This window comes from Hippocampus zosterae, chromosome 1 (assembly GCF_025434085.1).
Source record: "Hippocampus zosterae strain Florida chromosome 1, ASM2543408v3, whole genome shotgun sequence".
Classification (NCBI taxonomy): Eukaryota; Metazoa; Chordata; class Actinopteri; order Syngnathiformes; family Syngnathidae; genus Hippocampus; species Hippocampus zosterae.
The window spans coordinates 23204911-23225362 of NC_067451.1; the positions used below are offsets into that span (position 1 = coordinate 23204911).

Below are 20452 nucleotides of genomic sequence, written 5' to 3' on the forward strand. Positions count from 1 at the left end.
TAGCCTGCGACCCTTGTGAAATTCAGTTGCTCAATTAATGAATGGATGCTCCTCAGATGCAGCTAAAACCGAAATGTTGCAACCACCAATTAGAACGGCATAATGCAGTTCTACAACCACTGCAAATAAAAACAATAAAATGATCTCTAAAATGAGAGATAGATAGGTAGATAAATAGATGGATGATCTATGACAGAAAAGTAGATTGTAAAACGGTTGACTTCAAACGTCAAATATACATTATCCTGAAGTCAAATTTAAGACTGCAAAGTAGCGAGTGAATGAGAAATCTTACCATGCTCTTGCACTAGAGCCTTTCAAAACTATCATAAAATAAAATAGGCTAATCCCAGTAATACTGCATACTTATTCCCGTGTAGTGGGGATAGATATACACGCACTCAAACACAGTTCATCACGGTCAGTATAATCTCTTGACTGAAGTGCACAGATTCATTTAAACCGCGTCAGGAATATGCGCACACGCATCGTTTCTTTGCGGACTTGGACAGCAGCCATGTGTGCAACCCGGGTGGGGGTGTGGATGTTCCAAAGCAGTGCCCTCTATGGACAGTTATGGAGCACTGCGTGTGCAGAGAGCTGCAGAAAGAGAGGGGGGCATTCTCAGATTTCCCGACTTCTCCCAGCCGTTCCGCCGCTTCCACATCACCGCGGCGAGCCGAGACGACATGCGCCCAGCTCGCCTCATTTCCGCGGCCATTACTCAAAACAACGCACGATAACGGTTGCTGTCGCTCAAACGGAGGTGAGTGCATCGACGCTGAGCCGCTTCGTCGCGGTGATTTCGCACATGTTTGCCCCGCCGCTCACTCGCTTTCCCAAGCTAGGCTAGCAGTGTGTTGTTGGCGCAGGCGGAGAACGAGGCCAACCTTCGGCCTCTCCAAGCTCCCCGGGTTGGAAAACAGCAAGCCCCGGTAGTCGTGGGGCTCCCTTCGCCGCTTGATGAGACTTCATTTGGCGGCTGTAACGGGAGGGGGCTAGCCATATTGTCGATGTTTTGGTTCGGATTAGAGCCGCTATGCGGTTGCATAGCGGGTTTTAGTCCTGGTTTATTCTGCAATGGAGCCGATCCGCCACAGACGATAACTTAGTCTTCCAACTTTGTAGCTTCTGCTGCGGTTTACTACACGGCCGCGAGACCATTGCGGTAAGTTAGCTTAGTCGGGAGTCGCGATTGACCTACAAATGTCACCGTGTAATGTTTTGCTATCAAGAATTTAAAAGACCAAACCAGTTTGTGTGCAAATAATATTATAAAGGTCGACACGGCTCCCCGACAAAGGTGGATAAACACGACATGTAACGGCTGGTTTACGTTTCATTTTCTCCCCAAACGACAACGGGGAGTCATTCAAGATCGGTTGACAGAGGTGATGCTTCAGACCATTTTGGAGGTACCTGTAGAACATGTTTTGTGGGCTTTTGTAGTGCAGAAATTAGTAATATTTCTGCACACTTGCATGGCACAATTATTGGGTTAGCTGTTGAAAGTACACGCATGCATTAATATATTCTTGCCATGTGCCTTGGTGAGCATTGTGTAATGTTCTATCGTTGTATTTTTCGGTTGTCTAAACAATGTCACTCTACTTTGTTTTGTGCGATGGTGTGAGGTTGGAGCACACGCCTACCTCCCCAAGAGAACTTATCATGAAGTATTTATAAACATTAGGCTTTCCACAAGCAGTAAAGAGGCAGTCCAGACCTGCCTGAAATCTCTTGCCCCTAGGTGTGCATGCGTGCATCCATCGGAGAAGGATTGCTAAAGAGCAATGACTCACGCTCTTTAGCAAACACATCCTGGGCTTTGCATTTTACGGATTTTTTTTGGTCACAGATCTTTGTGTTTTCCATAAATGATTTAATTTGCATCATGGGTTTTAAAGAAATTTCAAAAATTATGGTGGGCTGAATCTTTCCGTTGTGTTCTGGTTATGTTTGCCAAATATTTGTGTGGTTGTTCTAACGTTCCATCTGACTGCTCCCACTGGCTGCCAAACTTGCTGTGATCTAGCATGTCGGCTTCATGAAGGCTGCCGCAGTCATTTGATTGATGTTTTATCAACATCTCTTACAATAGATACCTGTATATGCCTGTTAAAAGCTGCAGCTCCTTAATCATAATGCCTCAGCCTCGTAAAGCACACAAAGGCAGTATGTATGACAGTATGTCTGATCAAATGGTGACAGTCAAGCAGTGTTTGGTGAACATCGCAGCATCAGATTGTTTTTTTTGTGCTTTCGTGTAAAGCAAAAAAAAAAAGGTTGCTTTTTGTCAGTTGCAGCTTTGATTGGGTTGTTGTGACATAAAATTTTCTTGGAAGAGAGATTGAATTAAATGGCTTTGCAGTTACTGTCCCATCTCGTACATTAAGTAAGCTGCAGTGCCTAAAACGTCCGCTGTATTTTTTCATGTCATCGTTCCTTGTTGCCACACTGTGTGTTTAGGGTTGAACTCATAAATAAATACATAAATAAAATAAAATAAAGTAGGTGGCTCAAGGCATTTTTCCAATACTCATATTGGAATACCCTCGACTCTCTCCACTGTTTATAAACACTGGTTTGTACCTCACGATTGCCTCTTTTAAGAAGAGATCGTGCAAAACTGACATAATGGAATATCCTGCATCTATCTGCGAGTGACTTTTACACAGAATCCCAAATTGCTGCAGCTGTTCGTGCTTTTACACGGCGATAGCTCAGACCCCACTGCCAGCATTGCAAAATATCCAATCTTCATTGCGGCTCCGATGCTGCCTTAGATGGCGTAAAATTGACGGCTCAACTTTGTGCTCCTGTTTCAGACTGGTGCTGTTTAGACGGTATATGAAAAAAAAGCTGAAAAATGCTGACTTTTGTAGGCAGCATAATAGGGCTTCTCTCTCCCAGCAGTATTCCTTCCTGTTGTTCTAGCTTTACATTATTTTCCTCAAATAAGGGATTGACACACAGTGAAACTTTTGGATGAGCAGGAGGTAAACTGCACATGTAATATTACAAAACTGAGGTCATTCTCCATGCTGGACTGTTGTTAGCTGAGAAATGATTTATTATTTTTGGCTGGGGCTAGACTATTGTGACTGATGTTCGTGTAAGTACATTTCAAATATCATAACACAACTAAGTATTAGCAAATGATCTGTTACCATTTGTAATCCTCTGGAAAACCTGGACAGTGGTGTTTGAATGGTGCAAGCCTCCATGAGATTATTGGCAGGCAGTGAGGGCACACACATGTGTGAGTGGCTGGACAGGCGAGCGATGCGGCTGAATGCTACAGTATGCAGGCGGGTCAGATTACTGAACGATTAGCCATGCCTGCCCAAGGAAATGATGTTCCACTGTCATAGTTCCCAAGACGGATTTACAAAGGCTGCCGTTTCAGAGATACTAAATACAGGTCCTATTATTGCACACTACAACTCTTTGACTAATTTGCCATTGTTTTACTTGAGAAGTCATTTGAATTGGAGTGTTTTGAAACAAGGGGAAAGGGAAGTACAAAACATGAGCCAACAGTGGCGAAAGTTTGATTGTAACCCTGGAGGTTTACCATTTACACTTTGGGTGGGATAAATGTGTCATCAGCCAGTCAAAAAAGAGTGCTAAAACGGGAAACTACCCTCCATATTCCATTGTGACAGACAAAATTTGAGCGTGCATGAGGGCGTTTGGTGGAATTCAGTTGAACTTAAGCGTTGACCCATAGCGAAGGGATGAAGACTTTGGGAGAGGCTAGCAGCTGGAGGTCGGGCCGTGTTTCCAAGGTGCATATTCCCCTGAGGCTGGAATCGGATACATTCCAGAGGTTCCCCTATTCAGATGAGCAACTGTGACAAGGGTGTTGTATTTCATCTGATGGCACATGATTGGAGTTTAAATACTGGCAAGTCAAAAGTTGCGGTGCAATCACCTCTGTGTTTCTGAGGAGGAGAAACACAGACGAGTCTGAGGAGAAAATACATTTTATATCCCTACTTTACATCATATCATTGTCCTTTTGGTCAGTCTTTTGTTCTTTCGCATTAATTAGGCATTACTACCAACAATGACATGAGTTGCGCATTATAGCCAACACTGAGTAATGTGTCACTTGGTTAGAATCTTGGCCAGAGTCACATACTGTATATATGTAGCTCAAGGCCTGAAAATGTTGTTCCTCTGTTATATCCCAAATTAATGAAAATTTTTCTTGTATTGGCATTGAAATAAAGAAAATAAACGAAGAAAACATCAAACATGCAATTACCACAATGTGCATGAATCAAAAATAATTTTCCCAAGAAATTGCAGTGGCTTTTTGATAATCAACAAAAACAGCCTTGAGGGTTTTACTCAAACATTTTATAAAATAGAAGTTGACCTGCAACACATTTTAGGACCCAACAATAACTTTGGGAAACTCCACTCTCCACCATCATCAATATTTTCTTATGACCAAAACTCACTCGTGCTACAGATCAAGAAAGCACAAGTATTTCAGGGGGTTTCCTGACTCAAATTGAGACAGAGGTAGTACCATCTGAACCATGAGCCATCCCTTGCATGTATTCTGTAAATTCAACTGATTCACTTTATTTTATAGGAAACGTACATCAAGAGTTCACATAAGAATGTGAGTATCATCATGTTAAAACATTCATTTATGATAACCTGCATCGGAGAATGATGGACTCATTGTTTGTGCGGTGGGGCCGCTACACAATTTTGAACACAGGAAAAACTCTGTATTTTCTATGCCTGTTTCTATTAGACAGCAGTATGACGCACTACTGTTAGATCAACACTTGTGATACACTTTTATCATCATAACAATCTCTGCAGTCTCGTGTTATCAGCTCTTTAACATTTTCAACTTCTTAAAGTAGCTGTGCAATATACCGATACAAAGTAATCCCTCATTTGTCCTGGAATTGACGTTCCATCCATGAAATCTTGAACTAGCAATCATACATTTATTTTATATTTCTTATTTTGTATTAAATATATATCCTGTGTGTGTGTGTGCAAGCGCGCGTGTGTGTGTGCTCTGCATTGGGTGAGACTCTGTCAGTTGCGGCAAATGACAGTTTGTGTGTGAATTTGTACTTGTGCATTATTTTACCTTTGTTCAATAAAGCGATTGAAAGTACACCAGTGAGTTGATCCCTAATTTTGGGCATTCTGACTTTTATGCATTTTTTTTCCTCCCGGTTCGCATTAATACTTGGGAAAAACAGGCCGCACATGTAGAAAAGTAATCACCGCAAAATTCAGTGACAAAATCTACAACGTTATATGTGCAGCAGCGAAGCTGTAAAAAGGGAAGCGAGATTTGTGGTTTGACTGCACAGTGTATTATGCAATATGAACCCTGTATCAGATAATTATTTTAGATTTCCCATGCTGCTGACAGAGGGAATGCAGCCGTATTTTCTTTTCATCCCCGTTTGGCTATCCCTTGCTGGGCCACCTGTTTCGGACGCTCATTTGTGGTCTGTGTGGCATTGTCAAGAAGCAGTCTTGTATTTGTTTTTTTATTCACTTTATTTTCCGTTCAGGACACAGAGCTAACATGGCATCCATATCCACACAACCTCACTTTCTTCTTCGTCTCTTAGCTGCATCTCTTATCTTTGTATTCCTTCTACATTGGTATCCTTTGTGTTCAAATACCATCGCTGTGTAAGCCAGGATCTTCTAGAACAAGCTTTAAAAATGTTTTCCTAAAATTCAACTTCCTGAAAAAGTCCATCTTCAAAATATTCACGCTTTTACTCGTTAAATGGTAAACTGTACACATAAATCAACTGTACACATAAATCACTTTGTTGTTCTTGTATTGATTGTAATTTTGGGGAATTCTTTGCATTCCTCAAAAATGGTTGTAGAGATACTTTGAATTGCATTTATTTATCCACCGAGTTAAAATGTCTTTCATCTAAAATATGTTTTTAATTAAAAGAAAATTGCTATTCTTTCCACGACCGGATGTCTATCCTTACCGGGACATAAAATGAACTATTTTGGGATGTCAACTAGGTCCATATTGCACAGTAGTACCTTGAAGTGCTGGTTTATTTGGTTGACAAAAACAAGTAGTCGGCAATTAATGGACTTCATCTCAGCCATGCGGATGGACTCTTGAGGTGCAGTGTGTTCGCTCTCTTGGCAAGCTCTGTCCCGGTAATGAACCAATTTTCGGAGATGTCGACCGGCAGTAATAAGAATGCACCACTTCACTGGAGGATATTCTAACCCTCTACTCATCATAAGTGCTATCAGCCATCAGGTACGACTGATAGCGCACACACACCTCTCGTCTCCATTTTGCCATTCAACAAACTCTTTCCCGAGGTCAGCCTTGTTTGTGGAGATGGACATGTTGTCTTTTCAAACATTGTTGTCTTCTTCCTTTGAATGTGTATTATGGTTAGAATCTTGAGTTGTTTCAAGATGCTCTTTTCACACAGTTTGCCCAAGTCACATGGTATATACAGTAGCTTGTGTGTTGTTGGTTTTGGTCTGATTGTTGCTCACCAGTGTGATCAAGGAGGGCAGACAGGTGGGTATGAGCTGGGGGGAGGGGTGTCTGCATGTTTATCCAGTTGTCTCGTGGGCCTGGCTGAGGCCACACATATTCTTTTGCCTCATGTCCTCAATAACACTTGACAGCTTTAGTTTTTCACCACTGACTATGTTTACATGCAGTCAATAACCCTTTCAAAACCCAAATATTGGCTGTATTCAGATTTTCTTGAATTGAGAGGGACTGGTGCCGCGACTGCAGGAATGGTCCAAGATGGGTAAATGGAGGAAAACAACACTTTGGGTAGGTGTTCTTGTTGAGGAATTAGTACTTTAACTTGGCTAAAACTTTAAAAAAAAAGTTGATTTTGCTTAATATGGCCCCTTTAACAGGTTTTAATCACACCTATTTAATACCATTCCATTCAATTGCATTACACCAAATTCCAGATGTTTGCCTCTAGAAACAGGATCCAAGCTGTGACCTGTTGTCATGGGAAAGACCGTGTTGACTGTAGAGCAGGTAGATGTCTGTGCATGCATGTGTGTGTTTATAGTACTGCCATGATTGGCGGGTTACACTGTGAGGAAAATGAGGAGTGAAGACTTAGACAGTGTGTGTGTTTCCAGTTGTACTTCATTTTTCTGAGACTACCTGGACATCCAGGCAGCATAAAATCTCGTCAGTGTCTACAATCGCCCCGCATTCTTGAAGGCAGACTAGGACATGGCTTCATGGCATCCCACCAGGACGGAGTAAACTTAAGCAGAGCTTCTAGTGCCCTCGCTTTCCTGTCTCCAAGCCCCAAAGCAGAGCCAGCTGCCACAAAACAGAAAGTCGTCTGGTGTCTAGTTGTCTCCAATCTGTGAATGAATTTGGCTGGAGTGCAACAAAAGCAAAATACTGCAGCAAGTGAGTGCTCTTGACCACATAAGAATTGGAGTGGAATGCTTGGGTTTGGGATGCTGCGGCTAATATCTCTTAATCGCTTATATACTTTTTATCGGTGCCTCCATCGATTGGCCTCTCAGGATGAGTGGCAGATTTTCATGGAAAAGTAGGTGTTCGCTATGTGTCGATCAATGCCTTCACACAAAACGATCACCCGCAGCTCATACTTTGCAGCCTGCAGCCAAATAGGGACCAGCCTGCGTGCAGTGTCCCCATGTTTGTGTATTTACTGTACTGTGAAATTGAAGTAATGTCCTGGTTTTGTATTCTAAAGGGATGGAAATTTGGATAGTTACTTTTTTTAATGATTCAGATTCGGAAAACTTTATTTATGCCCGTGGGGCAATAAGAGTTGTGCGAGAGCGGCTTATTATAGAGACACAGCAAAGGAAAAACATAGAATGAGAGTGGGGCTTAAAAGAAAAAAAGACACATTCATTGATTATTAAAATAATTGTTAGTGATCAGCTATGCAATTAAAAAAATGTGCAGCTCATCTATGTAATCGGTATCGGTATCTCATGGCTGACCGTAATCGACAGTATAACTGATCGGAACAACCCTAGACTTTTTGTTGAAGTGCAAATATTTCCCAACAACCTGGCACAGAGGAGACCTCTGTGCCAGGTTGTTGGGAAATGAGCAGGGTGAGTGCAGAGACCATTGAGACCAGAATTGCCATAGGGAGAGTCGTCACTGCCGAGAATTAATGGATTTTTGAGTACGATCCAGAGACCAAATACCAGAAGGAGGGCTATCGCTATCTAAATATATATTTTTTTAATCAATTATTCCATCGGTTCATTGAATAATCAGCTAGTGTATTACAAAACCATTTTTTCATGATGACTGTTTTTTCAAAATTGTTTCTATATTTGTATTGTTTAGTATTTTGAAACAACTATTAAGTAACATCACACGGCCTTTTTGAAACTGATTCAGGTATAGGTTGTCATTGTTTTCCAAAGTAAAAGCATATGTTTGCAAATGTTTTATTTTGACAGACCACAAAAGATAAACAGTCTTCCTTCAGACATCGTATCACAGAAATAAGAACTTACCGTATTTTCACGACTATAAGGCGCCATTAAAAGTCTAAAATTTTCTCCAAAATGGACAGGACGCCTTATAACGCGGAGCGTCTTTTATATGAGCTGAGTTCCAAAATCTGGCTGAGACCCGACACGCTGTTTATATAGAGAAAAGGCGGAAGTGAGGTCGACCAATCAGTGAAGCGCGTCCGTGCACTTATATGTAAATTATGAAGAGAGAAAATGTGTACGTGAGTGAGCACAGGCACGCAGGCGGTGGGTCCGGCAATGAGTGAAGGGTGGGCGTGTAAGTGGACGCTAAAGGCACGCCTCTAGCAGGTACCAGCACCTGTATAAAATGTGAGTATGTGCATTATTGCAAAACAACTTCGGTTTTGGTTTCCAAGATCCCCCGAAAATGAATTCCACAAAGAGACACGCCTACGAAGCGCAATTCAAACTCCAAGCCATCGGTTATGCAGTGAAACATGGGAATCGAGCAGCCGCCAGAGAATTTAATGTCAACGAATCCATGGTTCGCAAATGGAGGAAGCAGGAGAAGGAGCTTCGCCAAGTCAAAAAGACAAAGCAGAGTTTCCGTGGAAATAAGGCGAGGTGGCCCGAGTTGGAAGACCAACTGGAGCTGGTGGATTCTTGATCAAAGAGCAGTCGGCAGAAGCGTCTCCACGGTCACCATTCGACTAAGGGCGAAAACGTTAGCCGAAGAATTGAAAATTGAACATTTTCAAGGAGGTCCGTCTTGGTGCTTTCGCTTTATGAAACGGCGCCATCTATCCGTGAGAGTGAAGACGACCGTGGCTCAGCAACTTTCAGCGGACTACAAAGAAAAGCTGGCCGTTTTCCGCACCTACTGCAGTAAGAAGATTGTCGACAAACGCATCCAGCCTAACCACATTACCAACATGGACAAGGTCCCGCTGGTTTTCGACATCCCGGTGAACCACACTGTGGAGAAGAAGGTGACTAGCACGGTTGCGATACGCACAACGGGGCACGAGAAGTCAGCTTTTACTGTCGTTCTTGGTTGTCATGCCAACGGACAGAAACTGCCATCTATGGTGATTTTCAAGCGAAAGACGCTGCCGAAAGAAAAGTTTCCAGCCGGCGTCATCGTGAAAGCAAACCAAAAGGGCTGGATGGACGAGGAGAAGATGAGAGAGTGGCTAAGTGAGGTGTATGTTAAGAGACCGGATGGCTTTTTCCATGCCTCGCCGTCACTCTTGATTTGCGACTCCATGCAAATCCATCCATCCATCCATCCATCTCACACCAGCGGTGAAAAACAAAGTCAAGCAAATGAACTCCGAGCTTGCCGTCATTCCCGGAGGCTTGACTAAAGAACTCCAACCGCTGGACATTGGCATCAACCGGGCGTTCAAAATGAAGTTGCGAGCGGCATGGGAAAAATGGATGATCGATGGCGAACACAACTTCACGAAGAGTGGGAGGCAGCGCCGGGCTAGTTACGCCACAATCTGTGAATGGATTGTGGCTGCTTGGACGAACGTATCTGCTAGTACAGTTGTTCGAGCTTTTGGCAAAGCCGGCATCATTTCTGTGGAGCCACACGACGACGAGAGTGACTCTGACAACGAGAGGGAACCCGGCGGTTTGGTTGGATTACCGATACTTGCACAATTGTTCAATTCGGACACAGAAGATGACGACTTTGATGGCATTCTGAGTGATGATTGAGCAAATAACGTGAGTACCTTGTAAATAAAATACACCCGAACTCCGTTCTGCTTTCGTTGCCTTTTTTAAAACGTGTTTTAGCTTCGAGCTTCAAGCTAACGTGTTAGCGAACGTATTAGCATGCATGCATGCCGTATGTTTAAGCGTATGTTTTACCACTGTAAAACTTTTTTCTCTTTCTCCTTTCTTCTTTCTACATACATTCTTGCCGCTGGAGGCTGTAAATTTCCCCATTGTGGGACGAATAAAGGATATCTTATCTTATTATCTTATCTTATTAGTACAGCGCGGCCTGTGTATGTGTAAAACACAGAAATGTCACCCATTAATGAGACTGCGCCCAAACGTACGGTGCGTCGAATAGTCGTGAAAATACGGTAATTACTGTTGAGAGGATTTGGACAGTTTCTAGTTAAACAAATGCTCTAAACGTTTACTTCATTATTACAATCGTTGTTGATTAATTAGATAATCGATAAATTTTCACAGCAGTAGCCAGCTTCTTGAGTGGAACAGTCTGACATAAGAGTTGGATTTGTCTGTTTGTTGGAATAAATTGCCACACTGATATGAAGTCAAATTATTTTTGAAGCCTACACAGCTATCATGTCCAGCCTGTGAGGTTCCAGACCAACAGCTGAATAGATCTGCACTGCTTGTTTATATTATGCCATGGAAACAATAATGTGCGAGTCATTTCCAGGTCTGTTCATAGACTTTAATAACAACTTGACCACAGTTACTGGTATACCTTTTCCCCCTTTTGAATTGTGGAAACATTTGCATGGGTGCCAGTCGGAGGTTTAGCTACTGGCTGCCGAAAGAGTACCCTTCACTGATCCGAGGCGCTGCCCTGTCTGCCAAAACATTATGGGGGATGTGTGATGTGTGTCCCACTGGACAGGACAGGTGTCGGAAAACCAGAGGCTCAGTACAGACATCCCAGTGGCACCCAGGCTGGAGGGTGACTCGAGATTGCAAATGACTGAGTTTTGTTTTGCTAGTTCTGTTCAGGATCTTTGAACACAGTCGTTTGTGTGGGGGTTACGGCTGGTTGCTCACAGTGGGATGCGCTAGAGCTGAAAGCACTACAGTCTGACAAAGGGGCTTAGAATATATTTGAGAATAGGAGCAAAAACCACTGCAAACCGCCATAGTGGCCTACACAAGGCCAAAAACACAAACCATGCTATAGCCCCCACTGTTTAAGTATTTAAGTGCCCGGATATGTTGAGTGAATGGGGACACAGGTGTCTGGGCCGTGCTTTATGTGCCTGCTGACCAGCGGTCTGTTTTTCTGTTGCAGCAACTCGACCCACGCTCCGGGGCTCCATTGCCCGAGGGTGGTCCACTGTCACATTTTGTCCTTTGCTGTAGGGCCGAGCGATTGTGAGGCGGGGGAAAGAGAACCACTTCAGAAAAATCACAATACAGAAAATATTCTCTAGTGCGGACTCATGTTTGCGCTGTCCAATTTGTCCTGATAACAGAAATTCCTCATTTGGGAAATGAGCATGGTACATGTCCTTTATGAACCTGCAAGTATGTTGACAAAATGCACGTGTAACATCACAATCAATAAAATGCAAAAATATACTGTCCAAAAACTGTTTACTGCATATAACAAAAACTGCAATACTGTCCAGGTACAGGTGTATCAAAAAAAACATCACAAAAGTACAGTACAGTATTGTAATGCTTATTTTTTGCCTGCCTTGGGGAAAAAATGGTCCATTTTGGATTGTTTTGTTGTGTGCATTCTTTGGCTTATGACAATGTTCGCCTGCATGTCATACAGTTTTCTTGCTAGTTGCAAGTAACTGTCCCGGTGATCACTGATGTCTGGTGATTCTTGTGCATACTGAAGGAATTTTGTTGCCACTGGCATTGCTTCTTTGCTGGATGGTGGCTTGTCATCAGGAGTTGAACCAATGCCTTATTGTTTAAAGTTTCGTAGATTTGCGTCTTTCCGACTCCCAAGTGTATCCTGTATGCTTTTTACTTTGTGTCCAGCCTCGCTCAAACGGATGCATTTCACTCGCTCCGCTACAGTCATGACAGTTCTTCTACGTTTCGATGCCATGATCTACAGGACGCAAGTGAATAAAGTAATTTTTTTTCGCAATTACAGTAAAACGCACGCCAATAAAAAGTCACTTACACGCTGTCGTTTCGAATCTGATGAATGAAAACGGCGAACCGAACGTTTCTTCCGTCGTGTTGAGTGGGCGCTGCTTTTTAAGGTAATGCCGGCGATCGACGGGACGTAAGTGAATAAAGTTAAAATCATTCACAATTAAAACCCACGGCAGTAAAAACTCACTTACACGTCGTCGTTTCGGATCTGATGAATGAAAACGGCGAAGCGAACACATTTCTTCGGTCGTGTCGACTGGGCACTGTTTTTTAAGCTAGTGCCGCGATCTACAAGACGTAAGTGAATAAAGTTAAAATCTTTTGCAATTAGAGTGAAACGCAGGGCAATAAAAAGTCACTTACACAGCGTCGTTTCTGATCTGATGATCGAAAAATGCGAAATGAAAACGTGTCTTTCCGCAGCATTGGGTGGGCGTTGCGTGTATTTAAGCTCCCGCGGCATGACGTCTCCATCCGGGTTATGGGTAGTGGAATTTCCGCTTATTAAGCTCCGGTAACATGTAATATTGGAGTAAAAATGTTAATGCATAGGTTTTTGTTCCGGGTGAAGGAAATTCCTTTTCATAGAATTCCGGGGATGGGAATATTTACTGCATAGGCCATTTTACATCACAACCATATGTAAGAATAATTACTATATATATAATTATGTAATTATTAATTATAATTTTCAGTTATTCTATGAAACGTTATTCAACATACTATGAAAGCTTCGTTTTCTCACTTTATTTTGAAGGGACCTCTATCAAATGAGAAATATATCCTACAGTAGTACTTCTATATAAAATTATTTAATGAACAAAAGTCCAATAGCCGACATATTTTTGCACAAATGTACATAACAATCTAAATAAGAGGAATAAAAAATGTTTTTCTGATATCAAATTGGTATGCTATTGATATGATCTGAAATCAAAGTAATATGCAATAGAAGCTACAGTGGTGGCTGTGGTTGCACAATGCACCCACTAGTTGATGCACTGTCAGCTTTTGGGAAAATTGAATGCGTTAAGGTGCGCCTCATAGTGTGGAAAACTGTAATTTTGTTGTTGTTACTTGATTCTTTCCCAAAGTTGTACAATTCGTTATCTTTGTACCCACCTCGCTGTTCACGAATTTTTGTTGTTGCTGTACGTTTCTGTGTGATGACTTTGTATTATGATTCCTCTCGTTGTTGAGTCTACCACTTGTGTATTTTGGCGTGTTGCGCGCCGGATGTACTGACTTACACATAGGATATTTAGGCTTTTCCATGTCCTTTAAATTGCCAATTACTAGTATTGGGCATTTAAAAAGGTTATTGGCCGCATCCCGTCTTGCCGGTATTTATCGTTGTATCGCCCAGCTCTGCTTCACTGAGCGGGTTAGGGTTACAAAAAGTTGGTGATACATTACATAAAGCAAATCCGACTGCTTAGATTCCTCCCCCTTTCATATTTTCCATTATCTGTCAGTTTGTCAGATCTGGTCCAGCAAAGCAGGTGTTTGAAGTTGTCAAGACTGCGACTTTATCTTGAGTCCTCAAAGCGATTCACGTGAAAGGTATAGAAGGGCCGGAGGGCAGTAATGTGACTCCCACATAGTCCACTGCCTTTCCAGGCTCCATCCTCCACGCCCTAGCTCCCACTTTGTTCCCACACGCAGCCTGTCTCCCCAGTGATGTCACACAGCAGAGGTCACCTTTGTTGAGTAACAGCCCGAAGGTATTCCTTGGGCCCTGAGAAAAACTCGCAGGGTGCTGCCACAACCCCACACGGATCTCCTTTTGGGAGGGAAGCAGACTGAGGGAAGTCGCTTCAATGTTTTTAATGGTGGCTGCCTTCTCCACCCTGATGTACTTGTTTCAGTAACCCCTCTGGCTGCTCCAGATGGCCTAGTCTCAGAGCAGGTTTATCATAAGCACCCACTTAATATCTGGGCCACAGAACAAACTCACAGCTTCCTGTCTTTCCTTGTATTTGATCACTGCGAGCTTGTTCTCATTTTTCTTCACTCCCCCTGTGCCATTGTCTCCGACGCCTTCTCAGCGGTGCCCCCATTTTTATTTTCATTATTCCTCCCATACTTTAAAAAAAAATCTGAATCCATTTCTTTTACCCCGAGGCACAATGGGTGATGGCAAGAGACGGTTGTGGCAAGTTAAAAAAACGGTCTCCCTTGTTTGCTCCATTTGGATGTTGTAGCAATGGCAGAGTGAGCGAACAGCGGCAAAGAGAGCTGGGGGGGGGGGACCTTATTTCCTATACATTCTTTCCTGAGGATGTATGGTGGAGCAACACCTTCTGTTTTTTTCCTCTTTTTTACTCAAATCTCTTGATTATCCCTCCCTTTTCTTTTTTTCCTCCCCGCCTCGAATGGACTGCAACATGCCCTAACTAGAAGGTCTCTCTGCTCTTTGTATGCTGACCTAATTTATTAGTTTGACTCTAGTGAATCATTAATTGACATTATCTAACTGTTCTTGTAATGATTCAGCTGTGACTCGAGTGTCTGAGACTGTCGCAACCATCGTTCTTAATGTGGCACACACTTGTATTTGAATATTGGCTTCTTGCAATAACCCATCATGCTAAAAACCTAAAATATATGCTTAATAGGTGAGCTGTACACTCCAATATGTCATTGTGTCAGAATACAATACAAAGGACTAAGTGCATTGAATGCAAATTAATCATGTGCGATGGCAGCAGTTGAATAGTTTTGGGTTGTGAGCAAGGGAGGGACAGAGGGAGAGGTCTAATAGTGGTGAAGAAGAGTAGGGGGTTGGGGGTAGGAGGGAGGCAGCCATCGCTGAGCCCATTCATCATGCAAGGCCTGCTGAGATGAGCTGGGGTCAGTCCTGCACAACACAATTACAGGCTGTTCTGGTGTGTTGTGTTGAGTGTCCACCGCATTCTGAGTATGTTCTATTGTGATTTGTTTCCTCCGTTTTATATATTGTCAGTGTGTTCTGTTGCATGTCTTTTCAGTCACAACTCAAGGTTTGGCCACATGATCTGCTGCATCTCACTTAGCCAATCTGGCTTTGTGTCTTTTAACATTATACAATAAACAACCATTAATGTTTCTTACTTGCAGGCTGCCAGAATTACATTATTGTTATTATTATTTTTTTTATCAGTGCCCCCTTTGATGCGACACTAACTTAAGAATTGTGATTGATAAACCTGGCTGACATGGTGGCGTGAGATTGTAAGTAGGGCTGAGTTTACTGTTTACAGACATTTTCAAGGATTATCTTACATTTATGAAATATCTGACTTACTGCACTTTAAGACAATGCAGACTCTTTTAAAGTTATATTTACAATGATGTACTCATATCTATGGCTCTCTCTCTTATGATAGTTAGATTTGCGACCACCTGAACATTAGCACAAATGTTACGAGTTTACAGTGTGTTTTTGCCACTTTATTTACACAGGCTGCCCTATGTTTTAAATTGAATAGCAAATTGAATCAGATCAACTCGGGCCCTTGCTAAATGAATTGAATCGATTTTGGGAATCTGAATCGAAGCCCAGCATGAGTTGTAAACCTGTTCACCTGGCCTCCCGAACAGTCCTCTGTAAGCTTGACAGTTGTTTCCGGAGAGCTGTCAATATTTACATGTTCTTATGTCAGCTGATCCAAACATTTAAGATAAGATAAGATATCCTTTATTTGTCCCACAATGGGGAAATTTACAGCCTCCAGCAGCAAGAATGTATGTAGAAAGAAGAGAAAAAAAAACAACAACAAACATCTTTCAATTAAATACAATATGAACACAAATGGATAAATCGCAGTACTATTTACAATTTACCTTCACATCATTTAATTATTATTATGATTGTTATTTTTTATTCATCAGCCTGACAGCAGTCGGTAGGAACGAGCGTCGGTATCTCTCCTTCTTGCAGCGCGGGTGTAACAGTCTCTGGCGGAAGGAGCTACCAAGTGCTGTCAGGGCGGGCTGGAGGGTGTGGGAGGGACTGGCCATCATAGCTTTTAGCTTAGTTAGCATCCTTCTGTTGCCCACCTCCTCCAGAGTGTCAAGGGAGCAACCCAGGACAGAACTGGCCTTCCTGACCAGTCGCTCCAGTCTCTTTCTGTCCCGGGCCGAGATGCTGCCTGACCAGCAGACAATGCCATAATAGATGGCCGAGGCCACCACCGAGTTATAGAACGTCTTTAGGAGTGACCCCTGAACCCCAAAAGACCTCAGTTTCCTGAGTAGGAAGTGTTTGTGGACCAGTCCAGTTTGTCGTTGAGAAGAACACCAAGGTACTTGTAGGAGGTCACCCTCTCTATGTCCATACCCTGGATGTTCATCGGTGCTGGTGAGGACTTTTTCCTGCAGAAATCCACAACCAACTCCTTAGTTTTCCTCGGGTTGATCTGGAGGAGATTCTGCTGGCACCAGTCCACAAAGTCCTTTGTCAGTCCCCTGTACTCCCGATCATCCCCTTCTGTAATGAGGCCAACAATCGCAGAGTCATCGGAGAACTTCTGAAGGTGGCAGTTTGGAGTGTCATGTCTGAAGTCCGAGGTGTAGAGGATGAACAGGAATGGAGCCAGAACAGTCCCCTGCGGCACTCCAGTGCCGCAGAGAAGCCGGTCCGACTCACAGCTCTGCAATCTCACGTACTGCGGCCGATTTGTGAGGTAATCTATGATCCATGCTGTGAGATGGTGGTCCACTCCGGCGTTCTGCAGTTTGCCTCCCAGCAAATTGGGCTGGATGGTGTTGAAGGCACTGGAGAAATCAAAGAACATGATTCTCACAGTGCTCCCAGCCTTCTCCAAGTGTGACAGCACTGAGTGGAGGAGGTAGATAATGGCGTCTTCCACGCCGATGCCAGGCTGATAGGCAAACTGCAGCGGGTCCAGTGACGGGCTCACCAGCGGTCGAAGGTGGGCGAGGATGAGTCTCTCCAGCGTCTTCATCAGGTGAGACGTCGGCGCCACCGGTCTGTAGCTGTTCAGCTCCTTAGGGTGGGGGGTCTTGGGCACTGGGACCAGGCACGAAGTTTTCCACAGCTGTGGAGCTGTGCCCAGCTTCAGGCTCAGGTTGAAGATGTGCTGGACAATGTTACACAGCTGGTCAGAGCAGGTCCTGAGGAGCCGGGAACTGATCTTGTCCAGACCTGCTGCCTTCCTCACATTCATCTTCCTCAGTTGGTTCCTTACCTGCTCTGTTGTGACGGACAGGCAGGAACCAGGTGACATACTGGGTTGATGAGAGCTGGTCGAAAGAGGAGGGGGAGGAGAAGAAGTCCTCAGTGAGAGAGGTTGCAGTTTGTGGTTGGGGGAAGGGACAGACGACTGGTCGAAACGGTTGAAAAAATGGTTCAGTCCATCTGCCCAGTCCTTGTCCCTCTCGACCACTGTCTTTGGGCTGTCATTGCCTGAGATGGTTTTCAGGCCCCTCCAGACACCAGTGACATTGCTGGCCTGTAACTGGTCCTCCAATTTCATCCTGTATAACTTCTTCCCCTCCCTGATCTTTCTTCTCAGCCGAATCTGCACGGCCTTCAGCTCCTCTCTGTTTCTCGACCGAAAAGCTCTCTTCTTCTCCTTCAGCAGGGTCTTTATGTCAGGATTAATCCATGGTTTGTTGTTGGAAAAACACCGCAGAGTTCTGGTGGGTACAGTGTTCTCCTCACAGAAGTTTATATAATCCGTGATGGTGTCAGTGAGTGCATCAATGTCCTCCCCATGAACCTCGCTGAAGAGTTCCCACCTGGTTGTCGCGAAGCAGTCTCGCAGAGCATCTTCAGCTTCCGATGACCATTTCTTGACCATCCTGGTCACAGTTGGTTTATTTATTATTATTTATTTATTTATTTATCACGGTCTTCCTCTCTGGGCACATTATTCACGCATTGACATTTTCCATGGCAGAAATGCTGCAGGTGGTCTAAGAGTGTGAATAGACACAACAAATCTGCACGTTCTGCCTCCATTTCAACTTTACCGCATGGCTTGGGTTTTTGTCTTCAGCAAGAATGAAGTGTTTCCTTCAAGTACTTTGATTCTAAATACTGCCGGTTATATTTAAACGATAAATGTTCTGAAAGAGAGATACTATGCAGTCAAATCAACCTACCGGCGAACATCCGTAAAAAATGACACTCTTGATTCCTCGTAATGCATTCTCTGCATAATCATGCTGCTCAATAAACAGCCGGTGGACGTCGGGGAACTGGCCATTTGCGAACATTGCAGCACATTCAAATATTTCTAAAGTTGTTCAAACATTTCTAGAACATTTGAAACGGATAAGGCTCACACCCAAAGGAAATGAATAGTTTGGTTTCTCACTGGGAGGTCTTTTGGCATTGACAAGAATGAAAAGGAAGACCCAAGATAGTATGATAAAATGCAGAGTAGCGTCTGGAAGTCATTTGAAACAATAAGCTGCCTTCAACTGGCTCTATCTCTCTCACTGTAAGGATGATTCTCATTTTTGGTTTTCTTCAGTTTTGGTCTCGAGTAGCAACTTTGCATAGATAGCATTTTGGGGGATTTTCTCTTCAATTCACTGCACTCCATATGCACATTTTTGTGTGAAATTGGCAAACTCATTGTATGATTGATCCACCTTTTCAAGTATACTACCTCTCGGTTACAATGTTTGATGGTGTACGGAATAACTGATATGAATAATATTGCAAATTTGGTATTGGTTTAGTACGACAGCCGACACCCGCTATTTGCAGGGGGTTGGGAAGCGAAAGTTCCATATATAATAGACGACCATTGAAATACATAGGGTGGGGGAAGCTGGGGGTGGAATCGCATATGATTCCTCCCAAAATGTCGATAAATATTCATTGAGTTTTCCACAAAAAACAAGTTGGCGTGGCACTTCCACTCTTTTATTTCAGTGAATATTTTGGATATTACCAACCATGAAACCTTCATTTGTAAAAGTGAAAATGTACTTGTACGTTTTTAGATGCCTGAACATGCAGATGCAAACCATTTGAATGTATTCATACATATATGTTCTTGATTTAATAATAATCATTTTATTTATAAGCGCCTTTCAAGACACCCAAGGACACTTTAAAATAACAAAAAACACAAAAACAATACGGGTTGAGCAGCGGCAGCCAAAACACGCCAGCGTTCACTCAACCCGGAAGTCAGAAAGAAACCACAAGGGAGTGAGAGGGGGAGAAACAAACACACGCTCGAACTACCCTCATTTTGAGGATAATTTGAGTTAGGCAAAAAACTCCTGCATAAGCATATGACAGTTACAACAGGTCACAAGACATAAACAATGAAGACGGTGAAACAAGGCAATGTATGAAGGGAGGGGGTGATGGTGGGGGGACTAGCTTCCGTGCATACTTTCATCAGGGGAAGGTCGAGATAGCAGATATTGTTTAACCACTTAATAATTATGCTCACATCTTATTGAAGTATAGGACAAACTTATTTTAAGAAAAAGTGAAACTCAGAAGTGCCAGCTGTACCGTCATTGTGGTGCTACCCTCCTTTCTTTTACACAGAAAAAAAAGGACCGTGGCGATTGACTGTATTGCGAGTGAGTAAATGTGAAGGTTATTCTACCAAATAGGGCAGCGACTTAACACCATGCTGGTCTGCCACATAATGTGCACTATGTAAAGGTGTATTTTTGGGGTGGGTGGGGGTAAGGGGGCGTCCATTCTGTAACTGTGCCAATATTACAAGGCACTGGAGTATATGAAACATTCAACTCTATTTGGCTGAATAAAAGTTCTGATAAAATGTGGACATCCCACATAAATCACTTGATTGATTGAGTGGTGCACTCTTGACTCAAAATCCAGACCAGCTAAACTAGAAAATATGAAAACATTTACCTCACCAATTTGGCCAGTCTGGGGCCATGATTCTTAGGAAAGTGACCACCCTAGAATGACAGTGACATCACATCATGGAGCAAGCGCCTCACTCGCTGTGGCAAGTGAAATTGACCTGAAAACGAGTGACTCGCTTGCTGAGTTCAAAACAAATTCAAGACGATAGTACAAAAAAACTACATCAATCACAATTAAGTCGTCAATATCTGTAATAGTAATAAATCA

At 43.1% G+C, this 20452-nt stretch overlaps 1 protein-coding gene across 1 annotated transcript in view; it reads left to right on the forward strand.

Moving 5' to 3' along the window:
- The first annotated feature begins 582 nt into the window (after window positions 1-582).
- LOC127610362 (bifunctional heparan sulfate N-deacetylase/N-sulfotransferase 1-like) overlaps window positions 583-20452 on the forward strand; it is a 57687-nt gene continuing 37817 nt past the window's right edge. The window contains exon 1 of the mRNA XM_052080441.1: window positions 583-766. The gene's annotated coding sequence lies outside the window, so the exon portion shown is untranslated. The remainder of the gene's footprint in view (window positions 767-20452) is intronic.